General features: G+C 39.4%; 1 long non-coding RNA gene across 2 annotated transcripts; it reads left to right on the plus strand.

The window, feature by feature from the left end:
- The first annotated feature begins 3,498 nt into the window (after nt 1–3,498).
- LOC103697216 (uncharacterized) lies at nt 3,499–9,842 on the plus strand. Of its 2 annotated transcripts, XR_015976375.1 has the most exons (6): nt 3,499–3,832; nt 4,591–4,689; nt 5,911–5,987; nt 6,086–8,519; nt 8,600–8,861; nt 9,619–9,842. It is a non-coding gene; the product is annotated as an uncharacterized LOC103697216 (long non-coding RNA). The 2 variants fall into 2 exon arrangements; XR_005508163.2 differs by having other exon boundaries at nt 5,911–8,519.
- The last annotated feature ends 7,330 nt before the right edge of the window (nt 9,843–17,172 follow it).

The following is a 17,172-nucleotide window of genomic DNA, read 5'->3' on the forward strand; positions in this document are numbered from 1 at the left end:
TTACAAATCGTTTAGCATCCTTAGAGTAATTGATGAGTTAGATGAGAGTGCGTAGCGGAAGTATGATGGTGGAGTACTTTCAAAGTCTGAACCTTAAGTAAGTTAATTTCGAGGATGAAATTATTTTAAGGGGGAGGTGAGTATGTAATAACCCAATTTTTTTTTAGGCTCGTGGGCTGACCCAGAGTGGCCAGGCCCAAGGCCAATGCAGGCAAAGAAGAAGACTCCAATGGAAGTCTTCTTCCTCCCCCGATTCTGGCGGAGTCGAAGACTCTCCAGGAGCAATCCGTGTTTGACTTGAACTCTAGGATCTCGGCTATGTAATTTCCCTCCTCTTCCTTAGTTTTTTTTCTCCGGAGTCGCCAAAGATCACCACCGATTTCAAGCCCTCTTCCCAGTCTTTCTTTTACCATTCGTCGTCAAGAAGGATTGTCGGAGCGCCTCGCGGGATCGAGGTAAGGCTCTTTCTTCTCCTTCTCTTTTTTCTCTATTGTTTTCAGCCTTGTACGTCGTGATTGGAAACGGCAAATCGCCAAAACAAAGGTGCCCTCTTTCAGCCGTTGCTTTGGCCAGGGCTGCGGTCGCCATGGCAGCCATTGAGTGGGGGGCAGGCCACCATGGCCGCCATCCCCCTTAGACCTATGAGGGGGAAGGGAGAAGGAGACGACCGATCGCGAAGAGAGCAGAGAGAGTTTCTCTCTCTTCTTTTCTCTTCTCTCTTTCTCTCTTCTCTCTCTATTATCTTCTCTAGTTTTTCTCTCTTCCTTCTTTTTCTCTCTCTCTTGGTGTCTCTTTCTAGTTGACCCAAGTAGATGGTAACGGGGTCTTGGGGGGACCTAGTGATGGATCCCTGGTGGATGCCGGTAGGCAATCTAGATTACTAGTTTACTATTTGACTTTCTTTTGATAATCGAGTTTGATTCTGTAGAGGGAGAGTCATCTGCACAAGAAGGTTTTGATCAGAATACTCTGCACCCCAGCTCGTAGACCCTAAAGAGGGTCAGTGATCATTGTGTTTAGTCAGTTTTTGGTAAAGATAAGAATTTTTTGTAGGCGATGATCAGATATATATACATACATACATACATACATACATACATACATATATATATATATATATGTTTATTGGTTTGTACCACTAGATTTGTATCGTAAAATTTATATCGATAAATTTGGTTTGGCATATGATAATATGCTTTATATGATTTTCAGTTCAAATATATTCGTATGGTTATTATACGCATCAGATATTGGAACATGGTTATATGAACAAAGATACCTTAAATTTGAAAAAAAATTTATTGTATATGTGATAATTGATTTGACAAGAGTAACAGGTAAATTAGACGGATAAGAAATAGTTTGGACTAATCTCGTCATAATGCCCATGGGCTGACACAAGAAAAGCAACAACGAGCTATAATGTGGGTCGAAAAGCTACCACAGGCTATAATGTGGGTCGGATAGCCACCATGGGCTATAACGTGATACAATATCAGTCTTGGACTAAGTCTTGATCTTGGTTAGTTCAAAGCTAAAAAAAATTGATAAGAAATAATGAGAAATGGATAACATGACATAAGAAATTATTATTGAGCAATTGGTTATATATATATATATATATATATATATATATATATATATATATATATATATATATATATATATATATATATATGCTTCTTTGAAAAGCTGATTATGAAAACTTATGTACATGTTATTGATGAGTTTTCTGAGTATTGATACAATATTTATTATTTAGTATTGTTAATTGATTATTTTTATATTACTTATGGTGTAGCAATTTGAGATTCTTACTGAAATGTAAAGCTCATAACTCTCTTCCTCTTCTTACTTTTTCAGAGTTGCATGTTGCATAGTATATGGCTATGGTTGAGATCATAGGTGGAAGGGGTAACTAGATAGAGCATCACTGATACTGGTTGGTTGATCAAATTTTATAATTGGGCCAACTTTGTTATTCAATATAAATTGAGATCATTATTGATTATGGATATTGAAGTTGTATTAAATTTTTAGGCCTAGCATATTCTATAGAGCTCTGCTCTAGGAAGTGTACGGCCGTATCACGTTCCGGACCCGGATGCTAGATTTTAGGCATGACAGAATGGTATCAGAGCTTTGGTTTAAGATCATTGGAGATCGTAACAGAATTAGTATCAGAGCCTAAGGTTTAAGATAACTAGAAACTGCGACAAAAATATATCGGGTCTTGAGTTTATGATAACTTGGGATATGATAAAAGTTGCAAAAATAAATTCAGTGCTTAGGTGTAAGATCGCTAGACATGTGATAAAATGTATGTATTGGGTTGGGTATATGATGAGAACAAAAGGAAGGTTAACCATAGCATACCGATTTACGTCTTATGCTCATATGTTGTTTAAATGACCTAAAAGTTCAAACTTGATATATGATTGTCAAGTTCGACTTTGATTGGGGAAGTCTGTCTTTTTGTCAGTAGCTTTAGGTTGTTTTGATTAATGATTTAGATGATCTTGATCGTTCAAAGAGTGAAGAAGAAGTTCCACACTACAAAAGCAAATGTTATAGGAGAAAAATCAATTGATTTTCTGAGTTTACTTCCTTTGAAATACATAACTCAATGTCCTTTATTTGTTAAATGTATTGAACACTCTATATATGGAGACTAGAGACCTACCATTGAGCCTAATGACTTACTATTTGTAGATTTTTCCAAGTTATTTAGATATCTTATGTTGCTATGTGTGTTAAGACAATTTAGGAGTAATGTAATCAAGCCAGAGATCTACATACGGTTTATCTTCTAAAGAATTTAAGAGATCGTTGTTGGGCAGGCCACCTTAGCAAATTGTTGACACATGTATTAATTATTTTAGCTAGTAATGTCTCCAAGTGCTCTATTTGGTCGGTGCAAGATCATCTGCCTAACTAATTTTCTATCATTGTTCTTTTATTTATTGATTACACTTGGGCCCAATTTCAATATGTGACGATATTATTTTTCTACTTTATACCAGGGCATCCATATCTGCAATCTAAAATAATTTTCTATAACTTCAGATGATAAACTTTTCTGTCATACCATGGTGTAGAGAATATGCAGACTCATTTGAGACAATACTTTTGACTTCTTACCTGGAAAAAGCTAGTGAAGATTTTAACAATGTATCTGATATACGATAGAGCACGACAGGTCAAATTCCAAAATATTCAACATGTACACAATTTTACTGGAAGAATCACATAATATAATTCTTTCAACTTGATTGACATGATAATGGTTACAAAAACTGAACCGGACTGGCCAGTTTGATTGGATAACCGATGAATCGGACCTCTGGCCGCTTTGGTTTTTTCTCGGGACTGTAATTGTGTTCGCCTGTTCGGACTAGATAGAAACCGTTGAACCAGCCATTTTCTCAAAAATTGTATCCCTGTCCAAACCGAGTTCACAAATTGTAACTAAAATGCATTTAAAACGGGATTCAAGCCAATGTCTGTCGAGACACTGGGCCGGGTCCGCCTTGGTTGGCCTGGGCCGGGCCAGTGGCTGTTCAACGCTCGGCGTGTGAGACGGAGTGGAACCCTAGGGCGCGTTGGACTCCGGTGAGGCTTCTTCCTCCGCGAGTCCGGCGGAAGGAAGGATTCCTAGGGCACATTGGACTCCGGTGAACCCTAGGAATTGATCTATAAATCCCTCTCCCCTTCCCTTTGAGCACCTCTGTGATGAGTTCCAATCAACCATCGCCGGATTCTTTCCCTCCTTGCGGCGTCTCAGCCATCGTGCTCGCTGGGGAGTGCAGCCAAGTACCTCGTCGGAGCTGAGGTATTGGCCTCTATCTCTTCTTCTTCTTTTCTTTTCCGATCCCAAGGCAGCCATTGACAGTTTGATTAGAGCCGCCAGCCGCCGGATTTGACTATGAGAGCCTGTTTTGAGTCTTCTTTTCCCTGTTTCCGTTGGATCCTCTGATATTGGGGCCGAGGCTCTTGCCGGAGCTCTAATAGAGCCCTTGGCCACCTCCAACACCAGATGCAGAGCCGTCGCCGACCGGTGAGCCGGGCTGCTCCCTTCTTCTCCTTGTTTTTGAGCCGGCTAGGGTCGGTTTTCCTTGTTTTTCTCCCAGTCGCCAGCCAGCATGGCCGACGATGTTGCTGCCATTTGTCGCCGGAAGTTGTGCTGGGGCAGACGCTCACTCCCACCGCCGGCCACCCTGTGATCCTCCGTCCAGCTGAAGCAAACCGCCCTCCCCTGTTTTTCGTCTCTCTTTTGCTCTCTCTCTCTTAATCACTCTCTCTCTCTAGAATTCTTAATGGGCCTAAGGAAAGGACCCAAAATCTTATGGACTGGTTGACCCTTGGAGAGTCCTGAGCCAATATTGTGTGGCCAGGGGCTTCGAGCTGGTATTGGTCCCGAGCTCCCATTGAGCGCCCAGGGGTCCGAGCTGGGATTGCATAACTACGGATCCTAGTCGGCGTTATGCGACTGTAGGAGAGATTCTAGGTTTTCGGGCTGACCTTGTTATGATCTTCTACTATAATCCATGGATGGTTATGATTATTCTGATGATGAGATTGACTCTGTAGGTGAGCAATTATCTAGACAAGAAAGCGATTGAGCAAGGTATTGTACATCTCTATTCTTAAAACGAGGTGTGGACTGAGTTGAGTCTGTCATCGATAGAGGTAAAATTTCTCAACACAATCATCTACATGATTATTGAAGTTTTGTATATAAATGTATCTTGTATGATTGTGAATATTTTATACATATTGCTATGTGTATCATGTGTTGATGTGATGTTGCGTGGATTATGATGTTACTTAGTCTAGCTCAGTATGAAACTTTTTAATTGATGATTAATTATAGAAATCATGTAGACTATAAATAAATCAAGGCTTCGATATAAGATAAGATGGGTATGGGCGGCATCTGGATTGGTTGGCTATGTAAGAAACGTGGTGTATATGCTGGGTTAATCTTGGGCTGGGGTGCACATTGTATTTGGCCTGCCACGGCTGGAGCGTGGCTGTAAGTAGCCCAATGCCAGAAAATCAATTCTAGATAATGAACTGCAGTTTAATCGTAGTTGTAACATAATCAAATTGAATTTTACATAATTGTAAGAGTGGGGTGGGGGAAAGGGGGAGCATTTGAATTAGCCGGTCATGTGTGAAACGTGGTGTGTTAGCCGTGGGCTGAGTTGTGATATTGTAGTTGCGAGCCATGGGTGGAAGCATAGCATGTGTTTGGCCTACCACGGACAGAAGCATGGTTGTGACTAGTCTAATGCTGAAAACAAATCAAGAAAATAAATTATGTTTAATGGAATTCCTAAGTATGTGATTGAGAAAAAGAGAGGCAACTGGATTAGCCGACATGTGTGAAATGTGGTGTTCGTGATATCATCTGCAGTTGAGATGCGATATTGTGGTTGCTAGCCACGAGCAAAAACGTGGTGTGTTTTGGCCTGCCATGGGCTGGAGCGTAGGCGGGACTAGTATAGTGCCAGAACGAAAGTGTTGTCAAGAACTAAACTATGCTGATCGGTTACTTACGGTTGAATAGAATTGCTGATTGGGTGATATGGGATGTGTTACACAAAACTGTGGTGATACATGACATCTACGTCGAGACTCTCATTTATGGTCATGTGCATATGATTGGATTGCTATTTGATTAAACTTGATGTTTATGCTGGCATGGCTTATATGTGTTTATAAATATATACATTGGATTCATTGAGCATTATGCGATTATTAGGTTGTTGATGTATGAATCATATTGTTTCCTATCAACTTTGTATTTGCTAAAAGATATTGTCCATATTCGTGCTGGTGTGCGTGTGTGGAGGATTCTTACCGGGCTATAAAGCTCACATCACCTCTTTTCTTTTTTTCTTTCAGAATTGCAGGATGTTTAGTACTTGGCTATGGTTGAATCGCGAGTGAAAGGATAAATAGATAGACCACCGTCGATACTGGTCGGATGATCAAATTTTATAATTATACAAGTTTTGTTATTTGTTATGAATTGAGACCACTTATGTTTAGTGATATTGAGGTTGTAATAAATTTTCAGGCCTTTCATTATCTCTAGGGCATCGCTTAAAGTTCATGTGGTTGTGTCGCATGGCTGACCCAGGTGTTGAGTTCGGGGTGTGACATTAGGTCAGTATGACCGTGAAACTTAAAATATTTATGGTAGAACTATTTCAACTATATTATCATATTTTAATAATAATTTATTTTCATAAAAAATAAAACTCTTTGCTTTTTGATACAAAACCCAAAACATAAACATCATTTTATTGTTCTACCATATTTTACATATTAGATTCAGCTTAATAGATTCTACATGTTTTCTATATTATACATTTTTAGCAAATTTAAAATAAATTATTCATCATTATTTTTTATTTATAATGCAATTAAACATTAATATAAAATAATGATCTATGTTATTTAAAGCATACTTTTTAAAAGACAATTTGATCCACGAGGATTCTTAGATTGACGTACATCACTTTGGCCACTATGAGCAGAGTTGCAAAGGGACTAGGAGCAAGATCCGCTACATTGGAAAATCGAGTCGTAGGCCAAACTTTCGGAGACCATAACTTGGTCATATGACATCTGATTGAAATTATCTTTTTTTTTTTTAAATCGGACAGTTTTTTGAGATCTATGACATGATGCCCTACCCTTTAGGGGGTGGTGCCTCTAGGAATTGAGCCTAATTCCATCGTTTGGGGCCCGAAATAGGCCGATCAAACCAAAAAAAAAATAGATAAAACTTTGACCGGCTGTAGCTCTCTATCCGAGAAGAATTAGACGGAGCGACTGAAGACAGAGTTGATGTAAAAGTCGAGATCTACCTCCTTATAATTTTTAACTTTTTCTAGAAGATTTCTACTAGTAATGTCTATTTTAGAAAAGAGAGTTCTGCTATGATTAGAAAGAGAAATTTGACCTAAATTGTGTAAAGGAGGACCTCACATTATACATAGAGGCTATATATCTTTTTTTTTAATCATCAAGGGGACTTAAGCTCTATTTTTGAAATTCTTCTATCTTCTTCTAGTTATTTTTCGATAGATTCGAGTTGAGCGGGTTGAAGAAAATCTTCCATTTCTCCAATTGGATCACAATTGATCACTTATTATGCATATTTTTCTAATATTGTAGCTATTTTATTATTTTTCAATTATAACCTAGTCTGACTGATTGACCCGACGGTCAGACCAATGATGCCGTGGCATGGACCCTTGACTGGGACAGTCACCAGTTTGATTTTAATAACTATGGTGATGAGTCCATGACTGTTAACTTGCATCAATCACCAAAATGACATTGATGGGCCAGAAGCATCACCAAAAGAAATTAGCTGTTCTCAATAGAGAGGATTCAAGAGAATAGCTAAGAGGGAGAAAGTTAACAACATTAAGTATTTGTTCTTTGGTTTGGATTTTTGCACTTTTTAAAAAAATAGTATAAAGTATGTGGCTATTAATCATTATTTTTGATTTTTTATATCCACAAATTTTCGTTGAAGATCGTAGTTATGGTTTACTTTTTCAAGCAGCGATAAAAACAAAGGATATACTATTAGAAATTAAGTCGATTTTGGAAGAAACTATTAGTGTTGTTACAATATCGAGCCCAATGGGCATACATAGCTCGAATTTAAAATCAGATTGGATGAATTTGGGATCCTGCACACAAACGCAAAAACTTTGAAAAGTAAGATGTTTGGTGGTAGTCATATTGGTAACATGGAGAGATGTTAGTTGGTGATGAAGTCAATGCAGTTGCTTTCTTGGAGCTTGTTGTGAAGTGGACAGGTAAGGAGGGTTTGCTGCTTGTATCTGTTTCTGTGACAGCGAAATAGGCCTTTCACTTGCAATAGTTGGCAGGTCAACTTTCAAGAATGATTGTACCATGATATGAAATCTGAAGATAATCTGCTGTTTTTATCATCCAACTTTTATGTTATGATCAATTGGTTATCTTGTTTCATCTGCTTTTAGGTTGCTGGCATCCTCGGTCTCCATTGGTTTGATTTTCAGAAAAGAATCCTTGCTGGATTCCTTAATTTTAAGAAATTTATACTTCTCATTTGCATGCATTCTTTCAGGTGCTTGTGTCACTGCTGGCATAGGTGTGTCTGAGACCGTGCATGCATATTTATTGCTGTGTGCAATTACAGCTGCACATTAACTACCTACAAATTCTGCAATCTTTGTATCATTTCATATCTTTTGAAAATGAATCCCGACCAAATTGATTTAGATAGCATGAGTTCATTAAGTCTTCCCTTCAATTTGTGATTGGTACGAGGGTTTCTCATTATGCTTATTAAAATTCATATGTCATACTATATTTATATCAATTGTAGCATGCTAAAGCTAATACTTCTGTTTGAATTATCTTTTTTTTTTTTGCTTTGAAGTTTGAATTATCTTTGAAGGAAGAAATATTGGATGAAACAGACGTTATGTTGATGTCCACAACAAGTAAGCCACAACCATGTGAATTCTGTATTTTGCTGCAAAATTTCTTATTGCTTTCAAAGGCCTTATGGTTTCCTTTTCAGGATCAAAATAATTATGTTACCACCAAGAAGATTATCACCAAGATCTCCAGGAGCTGCATATATCTCTCATTTTGCACGATTAGTGCTAACAGCTTCTCCCTTTTCTCCCTATCATCATACTTCCATGTCATGCTCACCTGTTTCTCCAAATTTTCAAGCTGCTGGTCCAACAGCAACCATTTCAAATTCTCCTTGAAAGTTGTCGCCAAGTTCACCAGCTAATCATGCAGGTCTAAGCCACAGTTTACCAGCTTCAAATTGAGTAAGTGGAATACTCTTCAGCTTTGCTTTGCAGGGGGTCATTCTTCCTGAATGTCTGAGCGCATTGATTGTTGATGCTGCTACTTTACTGGAACTTTTTATACCATTGAACTATTCATTCAGTCATTTTGATTACTGTATTTTTTTCACTGTTTTAGTTGACTGATATCTATGTCATCATTCTTTGTCTCTGCTCTATTTTTTTTTGGTTACTTTTGCCTCTGTTCTCTATTCTGCAATTAACCTAAATTATTGCTAGTTATGATACATGGGGTGTTTCAGAAAAGGAATAGAAATTTTGGTTCTCTTGTGACAATATAAGAAACTCAAAAAGGCGTCCGGCCCTCTATTTGGCATGTTGCAACTGGAAACGTGCTAGTCTCATCACAACTACTACTCATAACCTGTAAATGTACTCCAGACACGTATTAGGTGGATCGTTATAAACCTTTAATTTCTCGTTCCTCTTTACAAGCTTCCAAATTCACCAATAGAAGATAGGGTACTGTTTTTTCTTGAAAAAAGGCTACTTTACTGAATAAAACACATTGTGTAGTCAGTATACGGTTAGTGATGGAATTAGTTTTCATGACTTTCTTGAATGATGGCTGCACTTGTATGGCGGCACAATAACACTGTTACTTGAGATCGACTTTGATGAACAGTACCTTACTATTTTCTTGAGTAGTTCTATTGGTACCTTTATCGACAATGCTTGTTTTTCCACATGTTTGATTAACTTTGCTGCAAATTAGCAGGTCTCAAGAAATCATACGAGAAGCTTCAAAAAAATTGAGAGAGCGAGGATTGATTGCCTATCTTAGCTCGCTATGTAGTATGTATATTGTTTATTGCTTTTGTATATAGCATGTGCTGAAATATCAGTCCAATTTAATGTTTTCATCATTCTAAATGTTTCATGACTATTTATGATAATTTTACTTTATTGAAAAATGGAAGGAAGGAAAACATAGGTTGCAAATTGTGTTTGAGAATGTCTCAACCATATCTGCAAATGTGACAATTGAAGTGTCACCTTGCAAATGCCTTGATCATTGCTGTCTATGTTCCAAGTATTTAATGAACAATAATGTTTACTCTTGGGAGTTTGTGGTGATATGGCACGATCAAAGACTTTTCCTTGTCGCTACCATGTCGGAGATATCACAATCATAATTATCATCATCGTTCTCATTTAAGATTTAACAACAGTGCCAAGGTCACAAACAGTAGTTTGATTGCCTTGCCAACCTTATTTAAAGTATCTGGTGCATGACTCTGCCTTTCTTGGTGCTTTCACTGTTGAAGTTAACCCAAACTATTTGAGATCTGGATCAGATGTATATCTACCATATCCACATATGCATTTTTTTATCATGCTATGAGGATTCAATTTAAATCTAAATTTCATTGTTGATTATTGGCAAGTGAATACAGAAACAGGTTGGATATCCATAAGTAAGAATGATATCCGTTGGCGATGAAATGAAGCAGGATGGCATTCATTACCAACCTTCCGTTGAAAAAGGAATCGCATGAGCTGTAATTGGCCGTCAACAAGGGCTTATATCGGATATTAACAAATGTGGATTACTAAGGCATACATACATGGTTACCTAGGTATTAGGGCCATGGCTCTTAGATTGCTGCCACCAGAATTGTCATTAATCCAAAACTAATAGCTGAATCCTACAAAATATGGGGAGGTTTAATGAACTTATGTGTATTCTGTGCACAAAGGGAAATTTGTAACAATAACAGCGGTACTTGAATGCTGACGAAATTAGATGGCGCATTTTGTCTATATTGGAGAAATTGCAATAAACAATTGAAATTGTCATATTGCACTCCCCTGAGCTCGGAGCTTTTCTTTTTCCCTTCTCCTTAGCTCATGCTTAGAGCACGGTCATAAGAATTCTTCAAAGCTATTGTTTTTCTGTGCTTCATGACATCCCGAGTCAATTTCCCTTTGCAGTATTAACATTAATCTGACCCGATTAAAATACGAGCCTATTTGAGAAATCAAGCTGTTCCGCATCTCTTGCCTCCAGCAGTCAAATTTTGAAATCCTTCCGTTTATAAGGAAGTCAACTTGCCAACCACCACGAAACAAACGGTCTTAGGTCAACATTTTTGACGATCCTGTCCAAATCCAGTGAGAAATTCTCTAGATCTTTCGTTGCAACCAAGTAAAAGATAAGCAACCAAGTCAAACACACCGCGAGACAGATTACTATTTTTTTTTAAGGGACAACTATGTGACAAAAATGGTTGAAAATAAAAATACTTCAACGAGCACCCTCTGAAGGCCTCCATGACCAACTTATAAATGAAAACAATGGGCTCAGGATCCATGGCTAACTTATCCAAAAAGTGGTCCCCAGTTTGACTTTAACCGAGGACTTTTACAGCGCCAGACAACAAAGTCGATGACCCCGAAGGAACTGATCCGCTGGTGGGTCCCATGCAAGGAAAATGTTGTAATTCGGACGGTAGATGTGGTAAGTCCCCTCCTGAACGCCGTTTATGCGTTTTTCACCTCGAGGGAAGCTAGATTATGGTTGGAAGGCTCACCACTCTCTTTTTAGACCATGAGTATTTGACGCAGCGCGATCACATTGACTTCGTGCTGGTACGTATGCCACGCATTAGAAATTAGTATTCACGTTAATTCCCATCAAAGAATGCTAGGCAGCACGATTTTATTCCCGGCTCCGCACTTTATGTAGATATATGTTTGGCATATCCCACCAATTCCTAATTGTTATTTAAGAAGAAAAAGTAAATAGAGAATATAGTGTTCACCAATATATAGTACATAGTCAGATGATAAATATTTCAAAAAGTAAACAAAATTAAAAAATTGTGTACTGGTACTAATAAACATGATGGTCCGGAAACTATGTATCACTTATTAAAGTTATGTATTGCCTAGATGGCTAATTTGCTTGATATATATCACTTGGTTATGTAGTGTGTACTGATAAAAAGTATATTCTAATAATTTTATATTATTTACCTAAAGATATATTAGATCACCGTTGGGTATATATCAAGCAGGCTTACGGCATGTATTAGAAGTAGATAATTGTATATCATCTAGCCATATATTGTATACGGATGAATATGATATTCTAAAAACTATGTATTAATTTGTTTGAAAATGTGTATGGAGTTTCTAAATAACTAATTTGTTAAGTGTGTATTACCTGGTTGTGTATTGTATATTGGTAAACACTATATTTTAAAAAATGTGTATCGATTTACCTAAAAGTGTGTACTAACTTGGTAGATTATTAATTCACTTGGTATGTATCATCTGGCCATATAGTGTGTACCAGTAAAAAGTATGTTTTGAAAATGAGGAAGAAGGAGGATGTCTTGAAAATAAGGAAGAAGAAGGATGCTGTGCTGCATTTATAATCCCGAGACCGACAACTTGGTTAGTAAGAGAAATCTTTGAGTTTTAGGTTTTTTCTTGAAGATGAGCATTAAGAAAAACATGATAAAATAGGAAACAAGCCTTATAATTTTTTTCGGACGCTGGCCCCATATGATTTTTGTTTGGCATAGGAGGCTATTGGTGGCCAAATAGGAACCAAACTTGTTGGCTTTGAATACCCAGTATTTTCCTCATCAAAACTCACATGCAGGCATGACTTTTTCACGAGCAATGTGTCAAACATGAGCAAATGGAATGGAATGGCTTGATGGATCGAACTGTACGCATCTGTGAGGCGTTCAAAAGATGATCTTGCCAGTACATAGTGGTGCCCGCCATGTCGGTTCTCGTGTGCGTCCATCAGCGACCATGATTATATTTTTTTTTGGTACAACAGCGGCTCGCACCCTACTGGTGTTAATACAGCTAACAAAGTCAAAAAATAAAAGGCTCTCGAGGGGCTCTGGCACCGCCTTGTGGGTCGTCTAAATGAAACCACCAAAATGCTAAGCCGTATAAGAGGCAACCCAGTTAGCTACCTTGTTTACCTCTCTGTAGACGTGCGTGGCTTAATAGGATACACACCCTCCTAGTAGACTGCGGATATCATGGAGCAATGGCCTCTCCTCGACCATGCTTCCCCAACTCCGGACCCACTCAATCACTGTGATCGAGTCTCCATCGAGGAGGATGCTATCCGCACTCATCACCCGCCTCGCATAGATGATACCCTCCCATGCAGCTCTAAGCTTGGCACTTGAGACAGACATATCGAAAATCTATCATCCCCCTGCCGCCACAAGTCTAGCATCGTGGTCTCTAATAATAAAACCCACACCTTTGCGGGTCCCTCCCTCGCCAATAATGTCATCGAAGTTCACCTTGAGGTAGCCAAAGAGTGGGGGCACCTGAGAACAAACACAGTCCTTGACGCTGTAATAGCATAATGGGTGCCCCAGATTTCTCCAACTAACTCCGCAGGCGAAGCAGTACTGACTCCAAAAAACTTCGCTGCGTGCATAAGAGCTCTATCTCCTACCACCCTCGGGTGTGAGCCACCGTCCTCGAAGACCCGGGCATTTCCTATCCAGCCAGCTATGATAGGCCAGGTAGGTCGCCGGCGTTTCCTTCTCATCTCCCGGACCACGCATCGAGGACTTCAGGAAGTTCAGAAAGTCCCCAATAGACGCCTACATTTGCTGGTGGTTGGTGAAGGCTGAGACGCTCCTCCAAATCTGGATAGCCCGTGGGCACTTGATGAGGGCATGGTAAATGGTCTCCTCCTACTCCGGGCATGCTACTATGATTTTTGGTAGATCTCGCGGCAGCATTGAGCTGCACATTTATGGGAGCAAGGTACGGCCCAAAATTTATCAAAGGCACGTTATTAAATTACAAAAAGAAAGAAAGGGGCAACTCGAAGTCCATAAGGGAAGTTTGAGAGGCTGCAGCAGCCAGCTGGAGTTAGTAAGGGCAAGGAGCTCCAAAGTCTTCGTGACCAGCTATTGATGGTCGTTGTTTTTCTCGTCGTTGGATTTTGTTCAACGGGCAACGCCGCGTGCACTGTGGGTACCTCCGAGCTGGGCTACATTCTTTAATACAGGTCAAGATCCTCGTTGGATTTTACTCAGAAAAGAAAAGAAAAAATTATGGATTTGCATTATGGCCAACGTGGCATTTGTGCTTGAAACAAAATAATATCTATTTTCAGCATGGCAAAAATATGAAAACTCTGAACAAAATCGTTTAAGACCAACGATATGAAAGTCAACTTAAATTCCTACACGACACAAATATGAAAAATTCTATTTTAATTTGCACCGTTTAGAGGGTGCCAATTGATCAAGTTTGTGATCTAGACCACAGAGTGATTTGGATTTTGCTCCGAAAGCTCCCTCTCGCTGGTCCACAGAGTACTACAGGAAAACGCCGCCCCACCTTCCTCGCACTCGCGTGACCCACCTCCGCGTTTGGGCATTTGTCGTCCATTTGCTTGATTACCAAAACACTGTCTCCCATGTAGGGTCGGGGGTCCTTTCTTGAGTTGAAGCATAAGGGTTGCTAATGCGGCTCAAATCCACCGTCCGTCGAAGTTATGCTTGCCAGCTCAGCTGACCAATAGCTGGGTGACATATGGCTGACCAATAGATCGTGTGCGTCTAGAATTATGACGGATTCTCACCCTCCTCTTTATACAAACCACATCAACAAAAAGGATCTCTAGGGAGGAGGCTTTTCGCCTTGCCGTTCTTCTCATATTCCTAGTATTCCTTTCCAAACTTCTGTCTGACTTGCCGAGCTGAGTTCGGTCTCCGCTTGCTTCGGGTAAGATTTTGGGCTGCGACAACTACGTACGTTTTCATGGTAAGACCACGTTTCCTATTAACCCATCACCAACCTGTTTTCCATTCACTTTGTTTCACCTTTCCAACCGCTGGGCTTCCATGCACGTTCGTGGATGTGTCAGCGGTTGAAAAAGATTGAGTTGGAGACAAAATCAAATCCTTCAGCATGTGGATTATTTGCTTATGATAGAAGACGTTCGCCTCATGTGAGTTTGTTCAATGGTAAAAAGGTGATAAAGGATGGCTTGCATTGTCCTAGCTAGCAAGTGTTTAATTCTAACACGAGAGTGTTGTAAAGACGCATGCAAAAAATGAGGGTGAGACAATTTGGTAGACAAACATCACGATATCAAAATTTAAAAAAATCCAAACAGGATTCGTTCTCTAATTGTCCACAATGTCTCAACACTAAAGGAAATGCGGAAGAAACATCCTTCTTGGAATAATAGATAAGAAACCTACTGCAGCACATTGATTTGGCCAAAGCACAGGGTTTGTATCACGGTAATTCAACAAACATCATAGTGATTAGATAATGCGTATAACCTGAGACTTGCACCAAACATCACTATTTTCTTTTTTTCTATGTAAGTGTTAGGCACGGATGTCCAGCTAGTCAAATTTATTGAAGTATTTTTTTAAAAAAAAAATTATATAGACCAAGGAGAGGATTGATCATATGTGCCGTGCATTTCTTTGTAAAGAAGAGGACAAAGTTTGTGGCTTCCATTAGTTGGTGAATTGGACTTTGGTGTGTAGGTCTAAAGAACGAGAAGGATTGAGGATTAAAAATGTTGAGCAAATCAACTTAGCATTTTTTGCAAAATGGGCTTGGAAGTTTTTGCAAGACATCCTCTAACACACTGTTTTCTCCTATTGAAAAATCTAGCATTTCTCTCAAGCCAGATAGCTTGTAACACAAGAAATTATATCTAACACCATGCACATCATGTCAACAATGCACTATAAAAACAAATTGAGATGAGATGCTTGGTGGAGCAATTCTACAGGAGCATGCAGCACGAAGTTTATAGATAGTTAGTTGGCATGGTGCACATCATGCAGGGGATAATTTCTCCTGTAACACCCCTTTCACATGCGTCAGGGCCCTTTGTGCAGTACACAGGCAATGATCCATGTCTTAGTTTGAGCAGTAAGTCTTGGATCTACGAGTCTCTGCTCGATTTGCCCATTTACATACTCGAGGCCCTACGGAGTACGTCATGCAGCCTCCTCCATCTAAAAAAGTGGGGGAAAAAGAAAAGGCCGGGGAGGTTTTTTTTGGGGTGGGGGAGGGGGATGAGGTTACAAAAATAGTCAAAACTTTGACTCCAGGTTCGCAAGCTCCTGTCACCTGCCTTTCTACAAAACGCATGAGAAAGCCTCATCCTGGTCAACCTCGCAACACTTGACATTTAGTCAAAAAAATCTATTGTAATTTAATAAATTTCTTGAGGGTAATATGTCATTAGAATTGATGCAGCTTATAGAATTTATTTCTATCGGAAATTAGTTGATTATGGAGTTAGCAAATTAGCAATTTTTGGACTTGATGAATTTTTCATGTAACGCCCTAAAGCATTTCCCAAATAAAAATATCTTAAGTTTGTAAAATGCAAATTAAGCGATTTGTGTATGTAAAAATTTTCTTTTGCTTTAAAACAAATAAAGAAATTGGAAGCGTGCGATTTTCGTTCCAAGACATTTATGCACCCGAATGGCGCGGCAGCAAATAAAAGGCCACTCGTGATGGCAGCCATCCTTTGCACCTCTGGGGCAATCAATTTTAAGAATAGCATAGTTTGGCCGTCAACATTAGATTAGCTATCAGCTATACGGAGAAGACCATACCATCTTGTTCAGCGCCATGGGTTGGTCCCCATGCACTTATCATTGATGACTCCTGTCCTCTATGAGACGGGCGGGCAGTCACTGCTCTACAATATTCAGAGACTAGCAAGAGGATGTGGCTCTTTTCAGGTCTCCCATGTCTACCGAGAGGTGAACAGTGCAGCCAACTAGGTGGCCTTCTTCACGGCTTAACATTCTAGAGGGTTCCTTTGGGAGAACCAAGCGTTTGCTCCTCTCTGTCGGTTTCTCTTTTTAGATTTTGTTGGCTGCACTCATGTACGTATGCTGTGAGGCACCATTGTACTAAAAAAAAACACCGACTACCGCTGCTGCCGCTGTGCATGCAACATCATTGCGTTGCCCTGGAAATTCGTATGCAAAGCTCGTCATGTCTTTGTGTAGTCCGTAAGATCCGACACTAACTCCACCCCAAATGGGATATTGTATTTGTGAGCAAACTTGATCATTTGGCATTTTTCATCGAACTATATCACATAATAGGCAGATAATATTTTATAAATCTTAATCTCTATCAGATCATATTCTTACTAATCCATAGGCCTGTTAACGAGCCGAGCCGAGCCGAGCCCGAGCCTCACCAGGCTTGGACTTGGCTCGTTTCACAGAAGCTCGGGCTTGAGCTTGGTACCGAGCTCTGTATTGGGCTCACAGAA

This window comes from Phoenix dactylifera, chromosome 3 (genome assembly GCF_051530095.1).
Source record: "Phoenix dactylifera cultivar Ajwa chromosome 3, Ajwa_hap1_PhDact_Kaust_v1.1, whole genome shotgun sequence".
Lineage (NCBI taxonomy): Eukaryota > Viridiplantae > Streptophyta > Magnoliopsida > Arecales > Arecaceae > Phoenix > Phoenix dactylifera.